General features: G+C 41.1%; 1 long non-coding RNA gene across 1 annotated transcript in view; it reads left to right on the forward strand.

Annotated features, from left to right (window-relative positions):
- LOC118471300 (uncharacterized) overlaps positions 1–22,966 on the forward strand; it is a 29,905-nt gene extending 6,939 nt beyond the window's left edge. The window contains exons 4-6 of the long non-coding RNA XR_008604161.1: positions 9,051–15,284; positions 15,379–17,744; positions 22,529–22,966. This is a non-coding gene — a long non-coding RNA (uncharacterized LOC118471300). The remainder of the gene's footprint in view (positions 1–9,050; positions 15,285–15,378; positions 17,745–22,528) is intronic.
- The last annotated feature ends 315 nt before the right edge of the window (positions 22,967–23,281 follow it).

The raw sequence follows: 23,281 nt of genomic DNA on the forward strand, positions 1-23,281 counted from the left end.
AATCTGGAGTGAGAACCCACGCTGCACAGGGAGAACATGTAAACTCCATGCAGAAAGATCCAAGGCCAAGGCTGGGATGCAAACCAGCCACTGTGCAGCCCGTTTTTCCACAGACAGAAAAAGTTAAATTATCTTACTAAAAACTCAGACTATAATTACACCTGCTCATTCTATTAATACTGTGAACTTGCAGATAATTTTTGCCTTAAAAGTTTAATTATGTGATGTCTTCTATATCACTACAAAATCCATCCTCAGCGTATGTGCATTGGAAGCTGCGATTACGGCGTCATGTGTGTAAGTTGCATATTTGGTCCATGAAGGCCTCGAAAGTAGTTACAATACCACAAAATCATTCCCATACTCAACTCAAAGACTGCCAACAGTGGAAATCAAGTAGGACTGGTTTTACCTTGTTGGTTTTACCACATTCATATATGGTGTTGGTATATGCTGGAAGACCACCATAAGTGAAATAAGCAGTCAACAGCATTGTAGTATTGGAACTGCAGTGTTCTGATGACAGTATCAAAAAGTTTCACATGTAGCAAACCTGAGGAACCAATGCTGTCAGTGTGCAGGTCGGGACTTCCTGTATCATTATTCTTCTTCAGAATTGGTTTCTCATTCGAACATACACTACCATTCAAAAGTTTGGGGCCACTTAGAAATATCCTTACTTTTGAAAAAAGCAAGTTTTTTTTTCTAAGAAAATAACATTAAATTCATCAGAAACACAGTCTAGACATTGTTCATGTGGTAAATGACTATTCTAGCCTAGCTGAAAATGTTATGATCCTGCTCCAGCCCCTGCCCTGTTTTCCCCTTCTTCCTCTTTTTCCTTCTTTCTCCCTGGGGTCCTGATCTGTTTCTGTTTTGACCTGTCTCTCTTTGGCTGCCTCTGTCTGTCTGTCACCTCTTCCTCATGTCTCTCTCTCTCTCCCTGTCTCTCGCCCTCCTGCTCTCCTTGTTTCACCTGCCTGCATTCTGCTACCTGCTGATTACTATGAGTTTGAGCTGCAGTAATTAGTTCACTCCATTCACCTGTTCTCCACCTCACCTCCACCTGTTTAAGCTCTGTCCTTTCATTCACTCCCCGCTGGATCCCTGTGTCTGCCTACCTTGTCCCGTTAGTCCTGTCCCACACTGGTTTTTGTAAGTACTTTTTGTTGCATAGTTTAGTTTATCCCAGTTTGGTTTTTGTAGTTTAGCAGTGGGTTTTGTAGGTTTTGGAATGTAGTTTATTCTAGAATTAGATTTAGTTTAGTTTCTCCTAGTTGTGTTCTCTTTCCTGTATTGGTTTAGTTTTTTGTTTGGCTAAATAAAGACCTGTTTCTGTTGCCACCTGTCTGCCATATCTGTGCCTTCGCCTGGGTTCTCAAACCTTCCCCGTAACAGAAAATGGCAGATTTTTAATGGAACATCTCCATAGGGGTACAGAGGAACATTTCCAGCAACCATCATTCCTGTGTTCTAATGCTACATTATGTTTGCTAATGGTGTTGAAAGTCTAACTGATGATTAGAAAGCCCTTGCGCAGTTATGCTAGTACATGAATAGAAGTGTGAGTTTTCATGGAAAACATGAAATTGTCTGGGTGACCCCAGACTTTTGAACGGTAGTGTATGTGCCTGGATTACTCCAGTATTACAACTTGCCACTGTAGTATAAAGCAGTTTTATAGTATTGGTGAACTGCTGTGCTCAAGCTGCAGTGATCGGTGAAGGTGGGCTGCAGATAGTGGCAGCAACTTATATAGTTACATCTAAGCTATTTTGAAACAGTAAGGGATTATTTTCATGAAAACAAACTTCAAATATGTAACTCTGATGCAAAATCAGGGATTTAATCTCAGATTGAAGGTGCACTCGGACAAACAGTCAAACTTTGCACATACTGCACGTAATTCTGCACAGTGTGTCAAAATAAGCAGAAGATATTTAGTGGAACTCTTATTTCTGTCCAGCTACTTTTTGTTAATTTCCTGCTATTTCATCATCCCAGAGTATTTTAACATAAGTAGAACCTCTTCTACAACTGTTACAGAAATACCATATTGGTTTTTCATTCATGAACAAAGTTGTTTTTTTTTTTTTTTTTTTTTTCTCTCTAAAAAGTGCAGGAAAGGTTCACATAACAAAATTAATCAGACTGGGGAATTTTTTATTCTGTTCTGAGCACAGGAAGAGAAAGAAAGCAGACGTTTATCTATGCCTGTACCTTCCTCTCCATGCGGTGGTTCTTTGACTTCATGGAATCCTTTTAACTCTTTACCAACAATGAGATAAATATTCTAAGGTAATGTGAGTTTTTGTACAACTCCGTCCATCAAATGCCAATCTTGACAGGATAGTCTACTTAAATTGAGTGCTGCATTCAACCGGCTGTCAGTGGCTGATAATGCCTCTGGGAACTCAAACTGTAGAAGCATTGCTGCCTCTGTAAGCAGTAGCTCTCATTAAAGGTGGGCTCATTTCAAGACACGGTCCATAGCTGAAATAATGTTTTAAAAGAAAGAACCTCACACACAGTCAAATATACGCCAATATGTGTTCTGCAAATATTTCAGTGTGTCCTGGAGATGCAGTATTTATGCAGACTGTCATAACAGATCCCAAATGAAAAGAAAACAAATGCTGTCATTTTCGCATATTTATCCGATCTGCGTGTGAATAGAACATTTGCTACCAAGCAGAATAAGTGTGTGTGGTTTTTGTGTTTGTGCGTGGGGGGTATCTCTTCATCATCCCTACATATTTGTTATTTAGACACAGTACGGTAAGCCATAAAAGCAGGATAAGACTGTTTCCAAGGTGCCCCAGTGAGAGAAAGACATAGAAAACTGGTCTTGTTTGTCATTCATCTCCACACACACATAGAGGTTTTTGTATGACCAAGCTGTGCTCTACCAGAGGGAGAAAAAAAATTTCCATGGTTACGAGTCCAGCAAGGTCAGGCACAGGAAGTGAGTGCTAGGTGTTGATTGGCTGATAGATAATTACACTTTCCTTTAAGATGATGTGCAAACAGGATTTTCCCCCCATCTGCTCTATTTAGAAGCTGTTGTGAAGTATTATCAGTCATTTCAGCTGTATGCCTTCCTGCCCTTATTACTTCCTTTATTCACCAGCTCGGGAGGGTTATTCTTTGCTGTGATAAATTATGCATTGTGCTTGTCTGGTATCTTAAAAATAACCTGTGCATCAACCCACACCAGCCCATAAAGCCACTGTCAATATCATGGAACAGCCGAGCAATCATGTTAATTACTAGTGAAAAGCCTTTCATTTATTGGCTCGTCAAAGAGAAAAGGCAAAGCGTTTTCCAAAGCCACAATATTTAGGTTTGATGACTGCTATGGCAGTTTCAGTATTTCATTTTCTCCACCTGTCTAATCCTTTTTGGGGCGGTAGGGATGGTGGCAGCTGTTCCAGCACACATTGGAAGACACTTTTGACAAGTTGGCAGTTTAGTGGCGTGCTAATGAAAATATAGACACATTATGGACATCTTCTTCCTCTGAATTTCTTTTTACTTAATTTTCAAACACCAGATTTGAGAGCATTAAATTATTATTGCTACTACAACTCATACATGCATACTGATTCCTTTTTTTTTTTTTTTTGCAGACAAGTAAATGAGAAGGCCAAGACATTTTGATAATGTAGAACAGCAGCCTGTGTGGCACCAGAGCCTGCTGACTGGAATCAAGGGTAAAAAGAAAGCTTGGTTGTAGGTGTCACAATTCACCCAAATTTTACATATTCTATCATGTTTCTTAATCAAAATATACTACATAATATCTACATAAAACAAGAAAAGCACTCCGAGAGCACAGTACTCCACCTAGCTCATTGTGTCATTTCATGAAATCTTTAATGAAAAATGACCTTGCGGTGAGCACAGGTGTGTGTTATGCATGTGTACGTTATGTATGGACATGGAATCATGTGACCTAAATATGTAGCGCGCACCAGGAATTGATAAGACTCGGAAACACATCCACATTTTAATCAATTGCCCCTTGTATGATTTCTGATGGATAGATCCCGATAAGTCCGCAGCAGTTGATTTTTAGTAGAATCGCGATCATGTGATCGTCAGCAGGCAGCTGATGTAGCGTTCATTTGTAGTCATAGTTACAATGACGCCATGCTGCTATTTCGCATTACAGAAATTTTTAACAAATCCACGGATTCAGACTACAAGCTGCATCACTGCCCAAATCAAATCACTTGGTCCTCGTGTCATTTCTGACCTTCCCTGGCAATTTCATCCAAATCCGTTAGTCCGTTTTTGAGTAATGTTGCTAACAGACAGACAAACAGACGGACAAATGTACACTGAATGTCTCAGAATCACGTTCTTTGGCGGTGTAATAAATGCAAAAAAAACCCAAACACATGGAGGGCCTCCCAGAGACTATCGGGCTGAAAAATTAAGCCAATGTGAAAGTGCCAAAAACTTCCTCAAATGTCCACTTGAGGCTAGCTCCAAAAGTGAGTCAATCCCTATAGACCCCCATGTTAAAATGTCCTACTTTACAGCAGAAATAAACATGGCTGCAGCCTGGTACAAAAAAGATTTTTTTTCCATTTGTGAGAGCTGTATAGTTCCATCAAGTTGTATTATCTGACTCATTGGATGTGGGCCACAGGTATAAGCATGCCAGTGAGCTCCAGCACACGAGCTCACTTGTGACTTTGCTCAAACACTATAAATCTATCTAAACTACCCACTGGTAGGCTGTAATAGTGGAGTAATTCAGCCATACATGTTTGAACTGGAAACGGATTCTGAAAAAGAAGAAAATCACACTCTGGAAGCTGACAAGATTTGTTCCTAAAGTTTGTTTCATCAAATCCTAAGAGTCTGAATCTGTAGATTTGACAATGTTATCAGTGCATTGCAGTTTTAAAGCAGAAATGCTCAGCCATGCTATTGACTGCTCACTTTGCCTTTGATGTCTTCTTGCATAAAAAAGCATCATATGGACATGCTAACAAAAAAACTCTACTTGTTTTACACTAAATTGTGTCTTAAGGGCTTAAAGTTATGCATAATTATGTGTGTGCTGCCATAGGACAATCCATGGCCTACTGCAGCTGCTCTCCTGTTCCACCTCTTAGCCCATTTTTAGATTAGCTGGTAGTTAAGAAGAGTCATGCACTGCCAAGATAGTAACAGCTAGAGCCAACAAACTAAGCTTCAAAACCGCTATTTAAGAAACCTATGGGTGGCATCACAGAGAGTTCATCCATCTTTAAATACAGTCTATGCATTGGGCTGATGTACTGCTTTTTGCCTGGAAAGATTTGGCACATGACCCCCTGGAAAACGATGAATCAGTTTCTTTACTAAGCCACCATGTGACATGTTAATTAGTGAACTTCAAATTTTGCTCTTAGGTGAATTTTGCTGTAAATTTAATGTAGCTGGAGTCGGCAGCTACATCAGTGGTACAATCTTTTCATCTAATTTAGAAAGGAAGCAGAAAGCTTTAAATTCACTTCCTCCATACCGTTTTCTCTCCCCATCTTAAACATGTTTCGTAAGCTTACCTTTCTGCAACGAGTTAAAACTCTTCCTATTTTCCTTTTCTTCCTTCTATTTCACACACAAGTGAACCTCATGGTTTCACAAAAGACATATTAAAGCTCAAAATCATTCCCTCATTCTATCTCAAATGAAAGCAGGGTTTGACTTATCTTTTAATTGCACTAAAGGCTTGGTAACTCAAATTCCTTCTCTTTTCTCTCTTGTGTTATATCTCTCTTCAATTCAGACATACAGTCCGGATCACTCTATCTCAAATACAGGCATACCTTTTTTAATTGCATAATTAAAAGCTGGTTAAACTCACTCTGCTGCTCTCTATCTCTTTGCTTAAAAGCAGGTATTGCAGGCGCACAGTTGTGCATGCACCCAAGCTGTGTTAAAACCTCAAATCTTTTGTTATCTCCTGTGTGGCTGTGCTTTTAGCAAGTACACATTTTAATTGCACAATAAAGCCTCTGTAAAGCACAAATTTCCTTTCCGCTTTTTGTATTATATGAAGCGGAGCCGCTGCAAGGCTGCAGGCAGGGTGATGGCAGTGCACAGTTCAGAAGGTCACAGGATGTGTTTGTGGGTGCGGGGCCAGGGAATAGCTGCGTTACATCACGCAGAGCGTCAGATAATGGCACATTAACATGAATAATGCATCCCATGTTGACAAGCGGAGGGAAACACACAGAGTCTAAATATTCTATAAGGAGAGGAATTCATAGAATAGAATAGCACTTTGGGAACTAATGGGCCGTCAGGTGTCACATCCTATGATGAAGAGGCAGAGGAGTGTGTGTATGTGTCTGTGTGCTCGTGAATGTGTTGATGTGCGCTTGCATGACCGCACTGCTCATTATTGTTCAATATGGGCTATAAAACCTTTCTCCCAAAAAAAAAAAAAAAAAAAACCTTTTAAAATGCATTCTCGTTTTCGGCTTCATGCTCCTCGCCTGTGTTTGTCAGGAAGGAAAAGTCTGTTTTTGAAAATACTGTAAGCAGTGCATGTGCTATATTCACAATAATTAGATTTCCAGAAGGTGAAACTCTGCAGTTGATAAACAGTGAAAAACAAAGCTGGTTTTTCAGACAGTTACTTCCACTGAAAAACATTTTGAGAGTTTCATAGATTTGTTGTTTGGTGGTTAGAAGTGAAATACCATTCAGAAAAGTATAACACAGTTTAAAATACTCCAGTAAAAGCAAAAATCCTCTATTAATGGTAACAAAATGTTAAATAAGTTAAAGCACAACTAAACATAGTGCTTATCGTGCAGGCACATTTTAGTGTTTCAATGTTGTACGTTCTATAGATGGAGCTAATTTGAACAATTTATGCACTGCTTTATTGTTCAATTGATACATTTTACTATCTATTATGAACTATATGTATGAATAGGGCTGCACAGTGGCTCAGTGATTAGCACTTTCGCCTTGCAGATCCCCGGTTCGCGTCTCGGCCTTCCTGGGATCTTTTTGCATTGAGTTTGTATGTTCTGCCTGTGCATGTGTGGGTTTTCTCCGTGTACTCCGGCTGCCTCCCACAGTCCAAAAACATGCTGAGGTGTTGATCCCTCTGCTGATGCTGCTGCTGCACATAGAAGATACATTGGCTTCCACATTTTTTCCATCAGTGGTGCCCAAACTCAGTGTGAGGTTCTAAATTCTCCAGCTACACCTCAGAAATAGTCATTCTAAAACTCTCCAAAGTGTATAGTCACAGCCTCTTCCACAGAAGCCATGCATGTTGTCTGTGTTGAAAATAATAGTCAACATCTGGCTATTGTAGTATGATTGGAGTGTTGTGCATTTCCACTCTCCGCTTTCATAGTCTGCATCAGTCTGCACATGGAGGTGCAAAACCCATGAATTGGCCTTAACTCCCAGCTAATCCAAAAATGAGCAAAATGACGGAGTTGAGAGTACAGCTGAGATCAGCCATGCAAACATCTTTGGGTCATGGATTGTCCTGGAACAGCATCAACCTGTCACTCAAAGTGGTTGTTCCCTTAATTATAGATAATTGTAAGCCTTATTACAATTACAGAAGAAAAATCCCTCCATGTAAAGTTGTCATGAATGGGGAATGTTTTTGTACCGGACTGTAAACATGTTTATTTCTGCTGTAAAGTTCTGCGTTTTTACATGGGCGTCTATGGGGATTAACATGTTTATGGAGCCAGCCTCAAGTGGACATGCAAGAAACTGCAATGCATGATAATTTGCAATATTTCAACCTGTAGGCTGCTGCATGTATTTCATAGGCTGATCGTATGTTTCGTGATATGGCACAGTTGTTAGCAAACACATCCAGCTAACACAGAGGCACATTAGCATTCATCTGGAGTAGTCTTGTTTCCACCAACTCCTGAAGGAAATTTTGCTCCGTAGCTGCTGTTTACTGCTGGTAGTGTAAGGAGAAGAGTTTTTTATTTATTTTTTTAACTTAATGAATGCGGCAGCCTACTGTGACGAAAACCAACACTATCAGAGCACTGAGGGTGGACCAAAACAGTAAAGTTGGGCAGTGGAAAATCAAACTGTGAGCTAAAAGATGCTAGAATTCTCCACCATGTTGAGGGGAGCTGAGCTGAATGCTACTTCTGTCTGTGTTAGTTACAATGAGCAACCTGTTTCAAATACAAATGTTCCATATGTATGTTTTTGTCAAAGCAGATCATCATAGCAACCACATGTATAGTGCGAATGAAAATCCTTTATATTTTTTCAGTTTTACAGCTGGGTTATCCATAGCTCTGCAAAAAAAGCAATATTTTGAACTGAACATCCAAAAGATGTCTTTAAAATCATGTCTATAATTCATGTGAAATTATAAAAAGTCATGAAATATGAAGGCAATGTAAGAATATTAAGCAAATTTATGAATATTTCAGACAGGCCTGGGGTCTCCAGGTCCCCAAAGTACCGTATTATTGTAACTGTAAATGCAATACTTGAGTTCAGGTATTTAGTTACATTTCACTACTTCCAATGCTATCAGTGATCCTTTACATCATAGGTAACTGTCAGGAAAAAGCAGATAAAAATAGACACAGATCGACATTTTAACTTCACATACAGAGTTCAGTAGTCATGTATGATTTGAAATTAGGGTAAAATGATCATTATTAATTTCAGTCATGTTTCAGCTGCAGGGAAAATGTTTTACATATACTCTTAGATTCTGCATGTTAGAGGATGAAACACAACCAAGTGAAACTCTCCTCCATTAGGCCCTAAAGCATGGCTCCTCTTCATCTTTGGCCCCAAGAGGATAAATTTCATCATTCGTCTACTGATTATCATTTTAATACACTATATTCCATATTCAGATGTGGGGCTATCCTGGGAACAAATCTACTTACGTAATCCTGCTAAGGATTGAGCTCTATCTATCCATCTATGTGTCTACCTATATGACTGGATATACAGAGTTACCCAGCTCACGTCTCATCTCTCACATCTCAGACCGACTGACCCACTTCTCTTCCTTCTACCCGGAACAGACTGTGCCTGGAGGGGAGGCTGTCCACGACATAAGGCTGCTGCAGAGCTGACTGGTTCAGGAGTCCATCTCAGCGGGCTTCTTCGCCTCCCCGTCTTCCCTCAAGTCATTACAGCGGCAGCAGATAGCAGACAGAGGGGATGGATGGGTTTCATTCCGACGCGGCGCTTCCACTTGTCTGATCATTCAAGGTCATATCGAGCAGATCAATAAGACTACACTGATGTATGGGGAAGTGGATAACGTGTGTGTGTGTGTGTGTGTGTGTGTGTGTGTGTGTCTCTGGGTTGTGGGGGGTTTAAGGCGGGGGTGGCAGACACACACCTGCACGGGGTCAGACACAGTGTGTTATCTCAGTTCCCCAATCTGACACTAGATGTCAGTGGAATGCAGCTCAGGGCCTTGTGTGTGCTCGAGTTCATCAGTGCAAGTTCCTTTGTTTCTTTAGTCATCACTCAGTGCAATAACAGCATACATATTTAAATCCATATGTGCTTTTTTTTTTTTTTTTTTACATGCAGCTGCTCTATGTTGCTAGAATTTAAGTGCATCAGTGACTTCCATGAAGTAATGGTGATTTTAAAAAAAAAAGCCAGTTTGCTTGACTAGTCAAAGTCCTGCATTTTTCTTTCACACACACACAACTCATGATAAATTAGTAATTTTTATGAAATGATTTAAGAGGTAAGATTTAAAAGGTCAAATACACAAGAGAGATGTACTCTCTTTGAATGCTGTCACACTGATAGTGATTAAAGTTAAATCTTCATGTCTATTGTTGCAAACATCTTTGTTTTGCTGGTGGCATGCAACAACTACATACATATTTAAACGTCATATAACATCTTAAAGCATTAAATTCCCACCATGCAGCTGCTTCAAAGATACCTTGAATGCATCAGTGGTTCCATGAGGCTAAGTGTGTCAGCAGTATGAAACTTTCATCTACGATGGTGTCTGCTGTCACATTACCAGACATCAAAGTCTAACAATATAGATCCAGGAGTTTCAGTGTAATCACATTACAGCGGGAGAATATTACCATGTTGGGATAAGGAATAATTATCATATCAATAACACCATTTATCATTGATCTAATTAGATAGCTGACTGCATGTCAGTTTGTACTGGCACATATAAATTCTATCCTATAGTCCCCCCCCACCTTGCTCCCCAAGAAGTCATTAATGTATCCTGGTGTAATATTATCACATGGCTACATTCCTCCTCTCTATCTAATCTAATTCATCAGTCTAATAGGTCATAATTAATTGCTCCATTATTAATCGAGTGATGTCATACCTACACGCCTGGGGGTGAAATGAACTGTCTGTCACCGGGAACGCTGCCTTCGGTGTCGGGTGTGTGTGTGTGTGTGTGTGTGTGTGTGTGTGTGCTGGAAGTGGCGATCACAGTTTGAGTTTTTGCCTGATGCAGCCGCTCAGAGGTGTCAAAAGCTCAACCATCTACAGATCAAATTTATCACTGTTCACTGTGACCGTGTGATTACTGCTGATTACCTCGGGTCAAAAGGTTCAAACATCATTGAGGAGGATATTACACCGCAGTGGGACATGAATATTTAACTGTCTCATTCTGGTGATGCTCTCTCTTTGGCTAACTTGAGCCAGAGGAGATGATGATTAGCCTCACAGACAGGGCTAACGACCTGCGATGGATTAGACTGGATGGCCATTGAATATGCCAATGACATGGAGTGGACAGACTCATTCACATGAAGAAGAAGTCGGGAGTAGAGACGAGAGGGTTTGGTTTTGGCCAGTGACACCTTGTTTAAAGCACAAACCTTAGGATTTTATCATTGTAAATCCTGCTCTTGATACCACTTACATCAATAGCCATCCAGTGTATTTGCATTCAGTAATTACCTCTCTCCGCAGTAATTTTCATTGTTTGTGGCAGAGTATGTAAATTGATTTGCTTGATGACGCAGTACACTTTAACAATCCACTTGTCCCCTCTTGTACGCTGCTTAGTAACCATTTGCTAAATTGTTTAAACGCTACTATAATGTAGTTGTAGACAAACAGACAACTGTGCAAAGGTTTAAAGCACTTGAGTTGTTTAAATTCTTGTCCATCACGCAAGATCATCAGGGGGCCACAGTCATAAAGACCAGCAGAACAAAGAGTCCTGCAACAGATGGTGTGGCCCCCACAGAGTCCTGATCTCAGCACCATGGACTCAGTCTGGGATTACATGAACAGACAGAAGACACTGAGAAGGACTGAATCCATATAAGAAGTGAGACGAGTTCTCCAAGATGCCTGGAACAACTTACCTGCCAAGAACCCCCAGAAACTGTGTGACAGTGCTGAGGAGAACTGCTGCTGTGCTGATTTGATGTGAGGTTTTTCCCACTTACCGTACTTAGTATCAAGTTTATATGAGTAATACATTTGTCCATAGGTGCTGTTTGTTTAACCATTCATTAAATATCTGTATAGTGCTTCATATAGTTCCACAGTAACTACAGGTTTCTCCTATTGATGGCACCCTGACTGTTTACTGTTTAATCTCCTGCAGTTCACAGCTGCATTAGGTTACTGCTAATGCTATTTCATACTGCTTCGCATTAAAAGCATGGCTTTGATTGCTCAGCAGTCACCAGAAATGCATTTATATGTGGCTGTTATGTCATGTATAATTACTGACTTATTTCTTCATCAAAGCACCATGAGTGTTGCTCTTCTGCTGTGTTTCTGATGAAGCACAAGGTACAATCAAGAAATTCCAAGACTGAGCCTACAAAAAGCTGAACCGTACTCTTTGAAATTGTCTTCTTGCACAGCAATATACTGTTCCCAGTGCTCCTGCCACTTGTGGACTGCTCCCTAAGTCCTGTTTTGTACTCACATCAAGCACCGTCTGTGTAAAAGATCTTCTCCACTATGTCAAAACAGTAACCCCTCAACCTGAATTACATTTTCACGCAAAGCAAGAAGTTGCAGCCAAATATTTTTAGTGTGGCCAAAGAACTTTTTTTCAAAACACTGTGAGCGGGTGCTTGTTGGCACAATTCTACGTCCCACAGAATTTCACATTTGTTCTCTGTGCAAATTTGAAGGCCACAGTGAATTCAGAAAGTGGTCTAAACAGGACTTCCAGGGACCATTTAAAACATGGTAGGAGCCTTGGGAGCAATGTGTCATTGTACAAGAAGGCCTCAAAGGATATAACAACAAAGTTAAATCCGGCATTGGTATTGCTTTTTATAGGCATAGTCTTCTTGATTGCACCCCATAGCAGCTGAAGGGATGTTTACTAACTTCTGTGCTACCTACTGTAGTAATAAACCAACATGAAATCATCCAAAATTTAATTCATAAGGGCTTTAACTTAAATGTTTGCATTCCAAAAACTCATTGACAAAACTCAATGGGAGCAATTAGAAGAAACACGAGAGAGAATCTCCCTCTTAGACATTTATTTTGCCTTTTCCGCTTCCCCCAAACTGCTTCATATCTCAAAAATAGTTCTTAATTCCTTAAATGATGATTCAATACCAGCAGTGGTTGAGATCATAGCGTGCTATAAAATTTCAAAGTCTATTACAGCAACTTCTGGCAAAGCTCTTTGCTGCAAGACTGGAGAGACACACTAACAGTCCAAAACAAATACACAGATCTGCAATCTGTTGGGAGAAGTTTGGACTGATGTTGGGTGAACATTAGCCAAGTAAAAACTACCTCAGAGAGATGTATATGGACATATTCTTGAACACACACAAACAGAAATGCATATTTTAACCACCTTCCCACTGCTGGCACTGTATCATTGTCAACCATCTGCCCCTTTGTTTCAAGCAGCATTGTAACCTTTCCCTGTGTGTGTGTGTGTGTGTGTGTGTGTGTGTGTGTGTGTGTGTGTGTGTTTCTGGGAGTCGTGTGCGTGTTATCACTGGCGCGCATGCATGCTTGTATATCCAGTGTGTGTTCTGGCTGCCAAACGTCCATTTGGTTGGGGAGTATTGCCAAGGTGAGGTGGAGGTCAATTCTACACAGCTGAATCATTGAACAGCACTGAGCTGAGTCGCTTCCAAGGCTGGCAAAGCAGCGCATAACACAATGTCATCATCTGGGTACAAAAAATCTCAGTGAGGATTTTGCTGCTAAATGTTATGGGTGAGTAAAGATTCACATTATATGACACGTTTTATTTGATTTAACATGAATTTGCTGTATTTACTTTTGCTTTCCAAACTGTCTGGTTCTCAGTCACAGTTTAATATGACTTAAAAAAGATATTTCCTCGTCTCTTTCCACACCGAGTTAACGGTCAAGGCTGGGTTTCTTCTCTCTTTCTCTTTTTTCTTTTTTCCTGTGTGGGGCCAAAGATGCTCAGTCCCCACTGAGCGTTTCTGCTTTCATCCTTGGATGTGATCAATAATGAATGGAACTCCCACAGCCTGACAGGCAGGGATTGCTTGGAAAAAAACTTGGAAAACCATCCGCAATTCTGCCAGCCCCAGAGCATCGCATCGGAGACAGGGCCGCGCTTGGCCGCCAATTAGCACCAACATTTTACAGCCACTCGCTGGGTGCGACTGTTTGGAGGCACGCTCAAAGACACAAGCACACACACACACACACACACACACACACACACACACACACACACACACACATACACACACACACACACACACAGAGAGAGAGAAGCACACACTGAGAAACACCTCTGGAGAGCCGCTGACCTACTCCCCTAACCACTTTATTGATCTGTGGGCCAAAGATGTGAAGGCCTATTGAGGTCATCATTAATGATTCATCATATCCAGAAAATGTCAAATGTGGCTTGGGAGCGTAAACATGAACGCGTCAGATGTTATGGACTCATAAACATGGAGGAGCTTTGAAGAAATCCTCCATGCATCTATATGAATCATACATGTGAGTAGAGAGGATACCGAGTATAGCGATGGTTATCAGACAGAGTGATGCAACCATTTCATCACAATTTGTTCTGTTGCTGTCATTCACTTTTTGCAGGACTCCCACAGAGAGCTATATGTTATTCTGAATAATCATCCACTTGGCCCTGTCTCTGTCTTCTTGTGTTGGCCTCAAGCTCTGAGCATAGGATGGGAATCAGTGGGACCAGTATCAGAACAGTACATGCGTGCAAAAGCTTTGGTTATTTTATGCTCTTAGTGCATGCAGTTGCCCTTTGATAAATATTCTAGCATAGGCACGCAAACCCAGAGACATGTACAGTATATATACAATGCATTAGCTATTCCACTGACATCCACATGCTATCCCACAGGGACAGATCGAATGTAGCAGTCATGCACTCTGAGGCATTCAACTGCAGGGGATTTTCAGACTTTCAGTGTCACCACATACACACCAAACACACTTAAATAGCAAATAAACCTTGATGCCTCTCCCCTATGACCTGTAGTATGAGGGTTCCCTGCAGTTCTTGGAATGACGTGCTAAACTTCACAGTTGTTTTCCTACTGGGTCGCTTGCAGAGGTTGTGTTCTCTAACTTGGGACCCTCCATCCACACCCCCATAGACAGGAGCTCCAGGGTCCTGCACAGAGGCCCATTCAAAGATTCAAAAGTTAGGATTTACGGGCCTGACGGAGCACAGACTGGCCTTTTGTGAGAGACCCAGACAACACCCGAGCAGAGGACATAAATTTGATTTTATGAAGGGAGCTCACTCAGCCCTAAAAAACTAAATCTCCATTCAAGGCAGAACATAATTATATACCTCTGAGATTTATTTGCTGCCTCACTGTTTAAGACACTCACATCATCTCTCTTAAAGTCATTATGTACATCAACATCAAGATGGTATGATCTAGCAATGATAAAAAAAATTGAACAGTCATCAATAGAGTACAAATGGCAAATGAGTTTTGAAAGTCATATCTTATTGCAGATCTGCAGTGATATTACAAAGTAATATTCAGATATTGTGTATGTAATGTAATTTACATACACACCAATTAACCTCAGCATATTTTTGGACTGTGGGAGGAAGCCGGAGTACCCGGAGAAAACCCACGCATGCACAGGGAGAACATGCAAACTCCATGCAGAAAGATCCCGGGAAAGCCGGGACGCGAACCAGGGATGTTCTCGCTGCAAGGTGAAAGTGCTAACCACTACACCACTGTGCAGCCCCCTGGGCCTAAACCATGACAGCAAAATTGCCCCCCTACAGCATAAAAGAACCACCGGATCCCTTTGCTGTCGAGGTAAATCATTCAGGTTTTTCCTTTAATTTGTTACCCTGTTTGTACTCATTCTCTTTCAATGAAAAATTCATATGTTAATGTTTTCATTTCAAAGGTTTAAAGATGTCCTGTGGAGTTCCTGATCACGAGCAGAGCTGTGGAGCAATGAAATCAGTCGTCAATCCATTTTCTGCTGAAGCAGGCAGGTGGTGTAATGCACGGCCTTTATGTTAGTTACATGCTGATGAACACTGATGCACCAACAAATGCAATGGAGACAGTCTTAAATGCAAAATTTAATAATGTTCAAATAAAATCTCAAAGATCCACACATTATGTTTTGACGAGAAACAAGCTTACAGGGCAGCTTTAACTGCTGCACACATCATTCGCCTCCTGCGCTAAATTGAAGTACTATCTGCTTCACGGTTCTCCATCACGCTTCTATAATTTGCATATTGGAACAAAAATGGTTACAATGTGGTTGAGATGACATAACGTCATGCTCAGTGATATGTTCACATCTTGATCCTCATTTACCAGACAGAAACTTTCCTCTTTCAGTAGATGAATCCCACAGTTGACACTGTGGAGCTCAAACATCCAACTGAAAAAGCAATATGGAAAATACATTTTTAAAAGGATGGTCCCTTTAAATTTAAAAAGTAATGCTGCAGAATAGGGACCAGAGGATATTAGATACACCACAGTGCAAAGAGACAGTGCAGGTTTCCTTTTCATTTCAACCCTTTCTCTCCTCGACACTCCACGGTGAGAGCTGTTATTAGACCGGGCCCATATCTCTAACTGAACAATGACTTCATGTCTCTGCAGTTAATTATCTGTCTGATCCATACCATAGAGAAGAATGAATGAACTCCAACGCTGTGTTCCATACATAGGCTGCTCTAATGTTCTTTCCATATAGGCAGGCACAGGCAGAGTCACAAGACAGCGCTATTAGACCAATGTAATGAGTTTACGTATGAGTAATGGCTGCGCACTTACTTGCACAGAGAGCTCTCTTCACATTGTTTCGGAATCAGTTTCTCCAGAATCTCCTGGCAAATGTTGCGGCTAATTTTGGAGGTTAGCTAGTGATATTGAGCAAAAAACGTGGAGATTGGTGTGTGTGAATCATGCATAGGTACAGTTTCATGTACGCCACTACTTTACGGTATATAAATTTGATTAATAAAAAGAGGCTCTCAGTTTCAGTGAGATCTCCAGTGCCTGATCTAATACTTGTACACTATATTGACCTGAAATGCTGTAATGGCCCCAGCTGTGATGCAGTGTATGTGCTAGTCCTGCATCAGTGCTTTTAAACACCTCAGCCATCATTCTGCAGCGCTGGTGTTTATTTAAATGGATCTGGCCTGCTTAGGCTGTAAAGAGAGAGGACATAAAACACTGAGGGCTAGTGAATTACCAGCAATAAAGCTGCGAGCTGTGCCTGTTGACGGCGCTAAGCCTAGGTGGGCCAAACTAGGCCATGCAGGACTACCAAATCCCCAAGCTTGCCACTGACAACAGTCTGAATTCTTGCTAATTGTCTCTTCTTGTCATCCCTGTTTACTCAAGCCTCACCACTCTCTCTGCCATAATGGATTCAGGGGCCTGACAAGCCATGTTTGATTGATTTCTCTCCCTGACCACTCAGTGGAAGGACTCCTGGCTGCGTGCCAGCTGTACAGTGGACCGTCGCTGGTGTGTGTGTCTGCACTCACACACACATTGTGACGTGTGCGTGCACAGATGGAGCCACTATAGCATAACCGCCACGCTATAACTCTACAGTAGGATACTGCGGTGTACGGCGCTCTGCCCGGAGGGTGTCATTAACATTTAGAAACAGCCCCGGCATCAGTCACACTGCCTCTGCTTAGGTGTGTTTAACCTTTCTATATGGAGGGATACAGCAGCCAGAACAGAGGTGATTTAACAAAGAAATAGAGCTGCTAGAATTGAGAGAAGTATTAAAATGTAAAATGAAGTTTAACAGAGGGCACTACACAGGGACAGCATATTTCCATATATATGTATTGGGTGTGTATGATTATGAAAGTCAGAGCAAAGTCATGCAGGTTTGATTTATTTCCTGAAAGAGTGGAAAGAGTTGGACTCTAGCACTGAACAAATTTTAACTTCTTTTCTGTTCTATTGAGTCTGACTCTGTGCTGTTTCAGCCTTTGTGTGTGTCAGGCCTGAGCAGTTCTAATGATGGATGTGCAGGGCTGTCATCTGCAGATCGCCTCAGTTAAGATGATAGATCAGAGCTCGCTGAGAGGTCGATTAAAGTTCACGGCTGTGGATTTAAACTTGCATTGTGCTTTCCCTCAAGTCAGATATTCTGCTGATGACAATAATGACATTTCCACAGGCGGGTACTGTTGTCTCACTGAGGGACGTTCAAGTGTATGGTCAGCAGACTGGGCAGAGCTGTCTTAACTGTTGCTGTTTAACATCTGGAAGATATGGGTGAGTGTGGGTGTGTCTCCTAGACTGTACATAAAAGATGGATGTAGCCTCCAGGTCTGAAAAGTGAAGCAAATGTGCAAGTGTCTTAAACCGGCATTCTTTCTAGCAGCAAGCAGGGGGCGAAAGAAAAAGTCTGATTGTATACAAGCCCATCCATCCATCCATTATCGATACACCGCTTAATCCTCATTAGGTTCGTGGGGGGGTGGAGTCTATCCCAGCTGACTTAGGCGAAGGCAGGGGACACCCTAGACAGGTCACCAGTCTGTCGCAGGGCTACATACAGACAAACACTCACACTCGCATTCACACCCACGGGAAATCTAGAATAATCAATTAGCCTCAGCATATTTTTGGACTGTGGGAGGAAGCCGGAGAACCCGGAGAAAACCCACGCATGCACAGAGAGAACATGCAAACTCCATGCAGAAAGATTCCGGGAAAGCCGGGACGCGAACCAGGGATCTTCTCACTGCAAGGCGAAAGTGCTAACCACTACACCACTGTGCAGCCCTGATTGTATACAAATCTATGAGGAAATTGCTTGACTTCTTAGATCATTTGTTATTTCAGTGAAAATTTTCCAAATGAGTTTATGGCCTCAATTGCTATTTTCAAGACCCCTTCAATACTGCATGGTCCCATTGAGAATACAATAGATGATAAAAGAGGGTGTGTTTTATAGCAGAGTTATCTTGTGATCAGTGGTTGCCACTGTACAGGTTGGTGTAGTGTCTTCAAGGTCTCAGTCACATCCACCTCTCAGGCTTCACATCCAGTTTTAAAAGACCAAGATAGACCAAATTCCAGACTCAAGGCTTCAGAACATTAGTACACACACCAATGGGTGATGTCACAGCGGCTACGTCCATCTATTTATATTGTGAATGGTGTGCTTCACACTAATGCAGCGACTCAGCTTCTCTTTGTGGCCAAAGAGCAGGTCTCCGAAATGTCAATGATTAATTAAGAATCACTACAAGTCAATATGATGTCCTCTGAAGTGATGAAAACACGACTGTGTGTGTGTGTGTGTGTGTGTGTGTGTGTGTGTGTGTGTGTGTGTGTGTGTGTGTGTGTGTGTGTGTGTGTGTGTGTGTGCATGCGTGCGTGCGTGTGTGTGTGTGTTTGTAAGAGAGAGAGAGGCGGAAGGAGAGAGAGCTATTCTCATTATCACTGAATAACTAAGCAAGCCTTGGTCTGCCAATTATGGAGTGTGACTGTCAAAGTTGTTAACATGTCTATGCACAGATGTTGTGGCAAATCATTATGTGATGTATAACGATTAATATTGCGTAAATCTACATGTGCATTGTATTTGACTTTCAGGTTACATTTAGCTTTTTGCTCAGTTGTTCGAATCAGCAGCATCATTAGCACATTTTCATGGTTCACCATCTAATATTGAACCTGTTAATGTCAAAGTGTAGAAGGTTTGTGTTCTCAGTAAATGCTTAAAAATGTCAGAAAATGACAGCATTTGGCGGCTCAAAGGACGCGTCACAGTAAAAGCGCGCCACAAACAGCACCACAGATGCTGTATATGATCTAAACCCAGTCGTCTTATGGTAAATTATGAAGCACGATTAAATAAAAGGGGAACATTAGCCATAGCTGTCAGCTTACACTGATTGATAGACCGCACCAGTTGTGGCAGGCAGGGTGAAGTATTGAGTGTGGGAAGATGTGAGCGTGTGTGTGAGAGTGTGTGTGTATAATTGTGGGCAGACGTGTATTACAACTATTATCAGAGAGGTAAATCACTTTGTGAGGTAAGCTTATGTTATCATCAATGTAATGCAGCCCATGCTGTCACTACGTCAAGTTCCAAAGAAGGTATGTATATAAAATTGTAATTACAGGCTAATCCGTCCATGTGTCTAATGATATAAATGGATATATCGCCGTCTGTAGCAGAGAGTGATTTCAGCGCTAAGTTATCCTACAATACCTGGTTTAGAACAGGCTTAGAGTAAAACCCTGTAGAAAAGGCCCTTATGTTACCCTTAAGCTGCATCCTTGAATCTGAAATGCATCTATAAGAGTAAGAATTAACTGAGAGATTATTTCAAATGTGGTGTTGTTTAATGACTATTTAAGCCTGTGCTTTGACTAAAAGCCACATAACAGCAGGCCAAAACTGGAAATATTCTGAAATAAATTGATTTGGTGGGAACGGTGAAGAGTGAAAAGAGGCGTTTATTGTCATATTGACACCGTAGGTAATTTATTACTGCCTTCTCACACATGCTGAAAGTCTTGATTCATCCTCTGTTCTTTTACTTATATCTGTCATCTGCAGCACTTTAGATGAAGCTTTAGAATCATTTAAAATTTGGGAAATACACTTATTTGATGTTTTCTGTGAACCAGATTGAGACTATGCGTAATATAATGTTACAGGAAGCAGCTTAGCTCAGCATAACTGGCTCTGTCCAAAGTTACAGAAATCTGTTCTCTGCACAGCACATTGTATTTGTTTGTTTGTTTGTTTGTTTGCACAGAAACACAGAAATTTGCTATTTCTGTGTGTAGCCATGGATCAGTGACCAGGAAGTCATTCATTGGTTTCTTTGACATCTGTTTTGCTTGGCATTTGGTCAACGCTATATTGGTCATACTGGACATAGTGAGTGAGGCGTGGATCTGAGTGAGAACTCGAGAACACTGATACGATAGCAAACTGTCAACCACAAAGTAGCCCTGCTCAAAACCCTGCCTTACTTAATCATCTGTTTTACACTAAATAAGAAAATGTTTAACTAAATAAACATCATTCTGCAATATAAAGAAGACTTGAAACTGAGACCATAGTTGCATTGGAAAAATGTCTGCTAAGGTAACAAAGCAAAGGCGAATTTGGGTGATTTCTAAAAACCTTCAATACTATCTGAACTTTAAGGTTCTAGAGCCACACCTAATTCACCTAATGAAAGACTGCAAAAGAAAGTGATAAATGTTGGGTAAATTTTTACAAATAACCTCTTAGTATCTAGCAAGCAACTGAGATAAAGATGGCGCTTTGCCAGAAGGTAAAGTTCTTGCTTTACCAGTTACTCTTTGTTCTATCCCTCACCTATGGTCATTGGCTCTGGGTAGAGACTAAATGAAAGCAAATACAAACAGCCCAAATCAATTTCCTCCATTGGTTGGGTGGACTCAGCTTTAGAGATAGGGCGAGGAACTTGGACATCCAGGGGGAGTTTGGAAAGGAGTCACTGCTCCTTTGCATAAAAAGGAGCCAGCTGAGGTGGTTCAGGCTTTTGATTAGGATGCCTCCAGGGCACTTTCCTTTGGAGGTTTTCTAGGTAGGTCCAACTGGGAGGAGACCCCATCACAGACCCAGAGCTGATTGGAGGGATTGTATATCTCAGCTGGCCTAGGAATTCCTTGGAATCCCCCAGGAGGAATTGGAAAATGTTGCACTAGAAAGAGATATCTTGAATGATGACCTTATCCTGTCACTGCCATCAAACTCAGGGTGAGTGGAAGAAAATGGATGGATGGTAAGTAGTGTACATTGATATATGTATACTAGTCCATTTAGAGCACTGGTAATCTGGATTTCTTGAAAAGTTTGTACCTAGATCAGAGTGATCTAGTCCCATGTTGCTCTGAAAATCCTGCACAAAAGCAAGATGGACTATTTGGTCCTACAAAAACTTGAGATTTCAAAATCTGGATCACCAATGCACATTAATCTTTCTGAATATTTGAGCCCTGGATGTGAATGTGAACACTGTCTACTAATGGGTAACAGATAATGTTGTTACACTGATATGATGTGAATGTGTACAAACTCACGGGCATTACAGTCGTGTCAGTCTCTTTGTCTAATTTACATGAAGACAGCAAAGAAAAAAAGTGTTTTTCTAAAATGGAAAACCATTCTTTCTATGTTGTGATCTGTATTCAGAGCTGGTAGAAAGAAAAATGAAAGCAAATGATCCCTACTTTGAATTCATCTGTGCACCCAGACAAGGCTGTGGTCTACACTTCCTCTAAAGCTGAAAATTCTCAAGACGGAATACAAATACCACAAGATTACAGTAAATGTGTGGCTTCCTTACACTGTCAATTCTTCTCCTTCTTTATTACCTTACCCTAATTGAGGAAATGTTTTGCCTGAAGGATTTTTTATGAAACCAAAACTCAGTTTCAGTTTCCAAGTCTCTCTTGAAAAATGTGGTTGACCATATCGATCAGACATTCTCGGTTAAAGCTCTTCTCTGGTCTTTGATTAAACCCTAAAAACTCATCTCTGTGTAAGTTTCCTCCATGAAAAAAGTCCCTTCCTTCCTTAGAATGGCTTAGATTAAACTCCATGCTGTTGCTTCCTCAAGAACACCTGGATCTATGACGTCCCTTTCCATGCACTAGACCCAATTTGTTGCAGGTGGAGCACACCAGCTCATCTCTAACTGCTAAAACACAATGGCCAGTTGTAGTATTGCAGTAATTCAGCCATGCATTTCTAAAACGGAAACTGATTCTGTAGAGGAAGAAGAATATGGAAGATCAGAGTTCTGTTTCATATCTCAGATTTATAATGTACAACATGAGTTCATATGTTTGAGACTCTTATCAGAATGCAGCAGTTTTTTTGGGGGGGAAATGCTAAGCCATGGTACTCACTGCTTATTGTGTCCATTGATGTGACTTCCAATATATAAAAAAAATACCATATGGACATTTTAACAAGGTAAACAGCTTGATTTTCATCAGAGAGTGGCTTTTAAAAAAGAGTTCAAACCAACATTTCTTCTCTCTTTTGCTGGCAACAGAGTGGAACCCAGGCTGGCTACAGTTTAAAAGGAGGAGATGTGACAGAGACCTCCACTCCAAAACCAAAGGATGAAAACAGGGACACAAGTGATGTTGTGCTTTGACATAAAACGAAGAGCAAACACCTGGAGCTTGAACTCGTCCACATGGCAGAGGAAGAGGAGAAAATACAGGAGCATTTAGGTCTGACAGGAACAGGAGGATGATTAAGAAGAAGAGTTGACACAATGAGATACTCGCCTCTGCAGTCATTAACAGTGAAGCTAATGGTTGCTTTATTGCAATTTCCAGCACTACAAAACCAGTTTTGTATGATGTGGCTAAAAATAATAATCCCTTTTTCCTGCCATGTGTGAACAATCAAAATAAAGGATATTTTCCCTCTTAAATGGCGCTCTTTTTTATTGATTTTGCTGTGCTGACATTTGAGATGAGTGCAGCAAAGAGAGATGAAGATCAACAAACTTGAAGGTGTACTCAAGGCCACTGGAGGACCACAATTCTGCCGCTTTAAATGGATATTTCCCATGTGGATTGGCTGTCTTTTATGACTTAGTTTCAACTGCACAACAGCAGCTCTCAGCGTGTCGCAAGTTTCTAAAAGTGCCGCGTGTTATTCGTTCATACCAAGAGGGTACTGAGCAGTCAGAGCCCAGCCCGATAGTCTTCATGATGCGCACAAAGGAAAAGAAGAAGAGCAAAGTATAAACACAATGAGATGCACGCGGCAGTTTGAAGAGCCAAAGCAAGAC

The sequence above is a fragment of the Amphiprion ocellaris genome, chromosome 15 (genome assembly GCF_022539595.1).
Source record: "Amphiprion ocellaris isolate individual 3 ecotype Okinawa chromosome 15, ASM2253959v1, whole genome shotgun sequence".
Taxonomy (NCBI): domain Eukaryota; kingdom Metazoa; phylum Chordata; class Actinopteri; family Pomacentridae; genus Amphiprion; species Amphiprion ocellaris.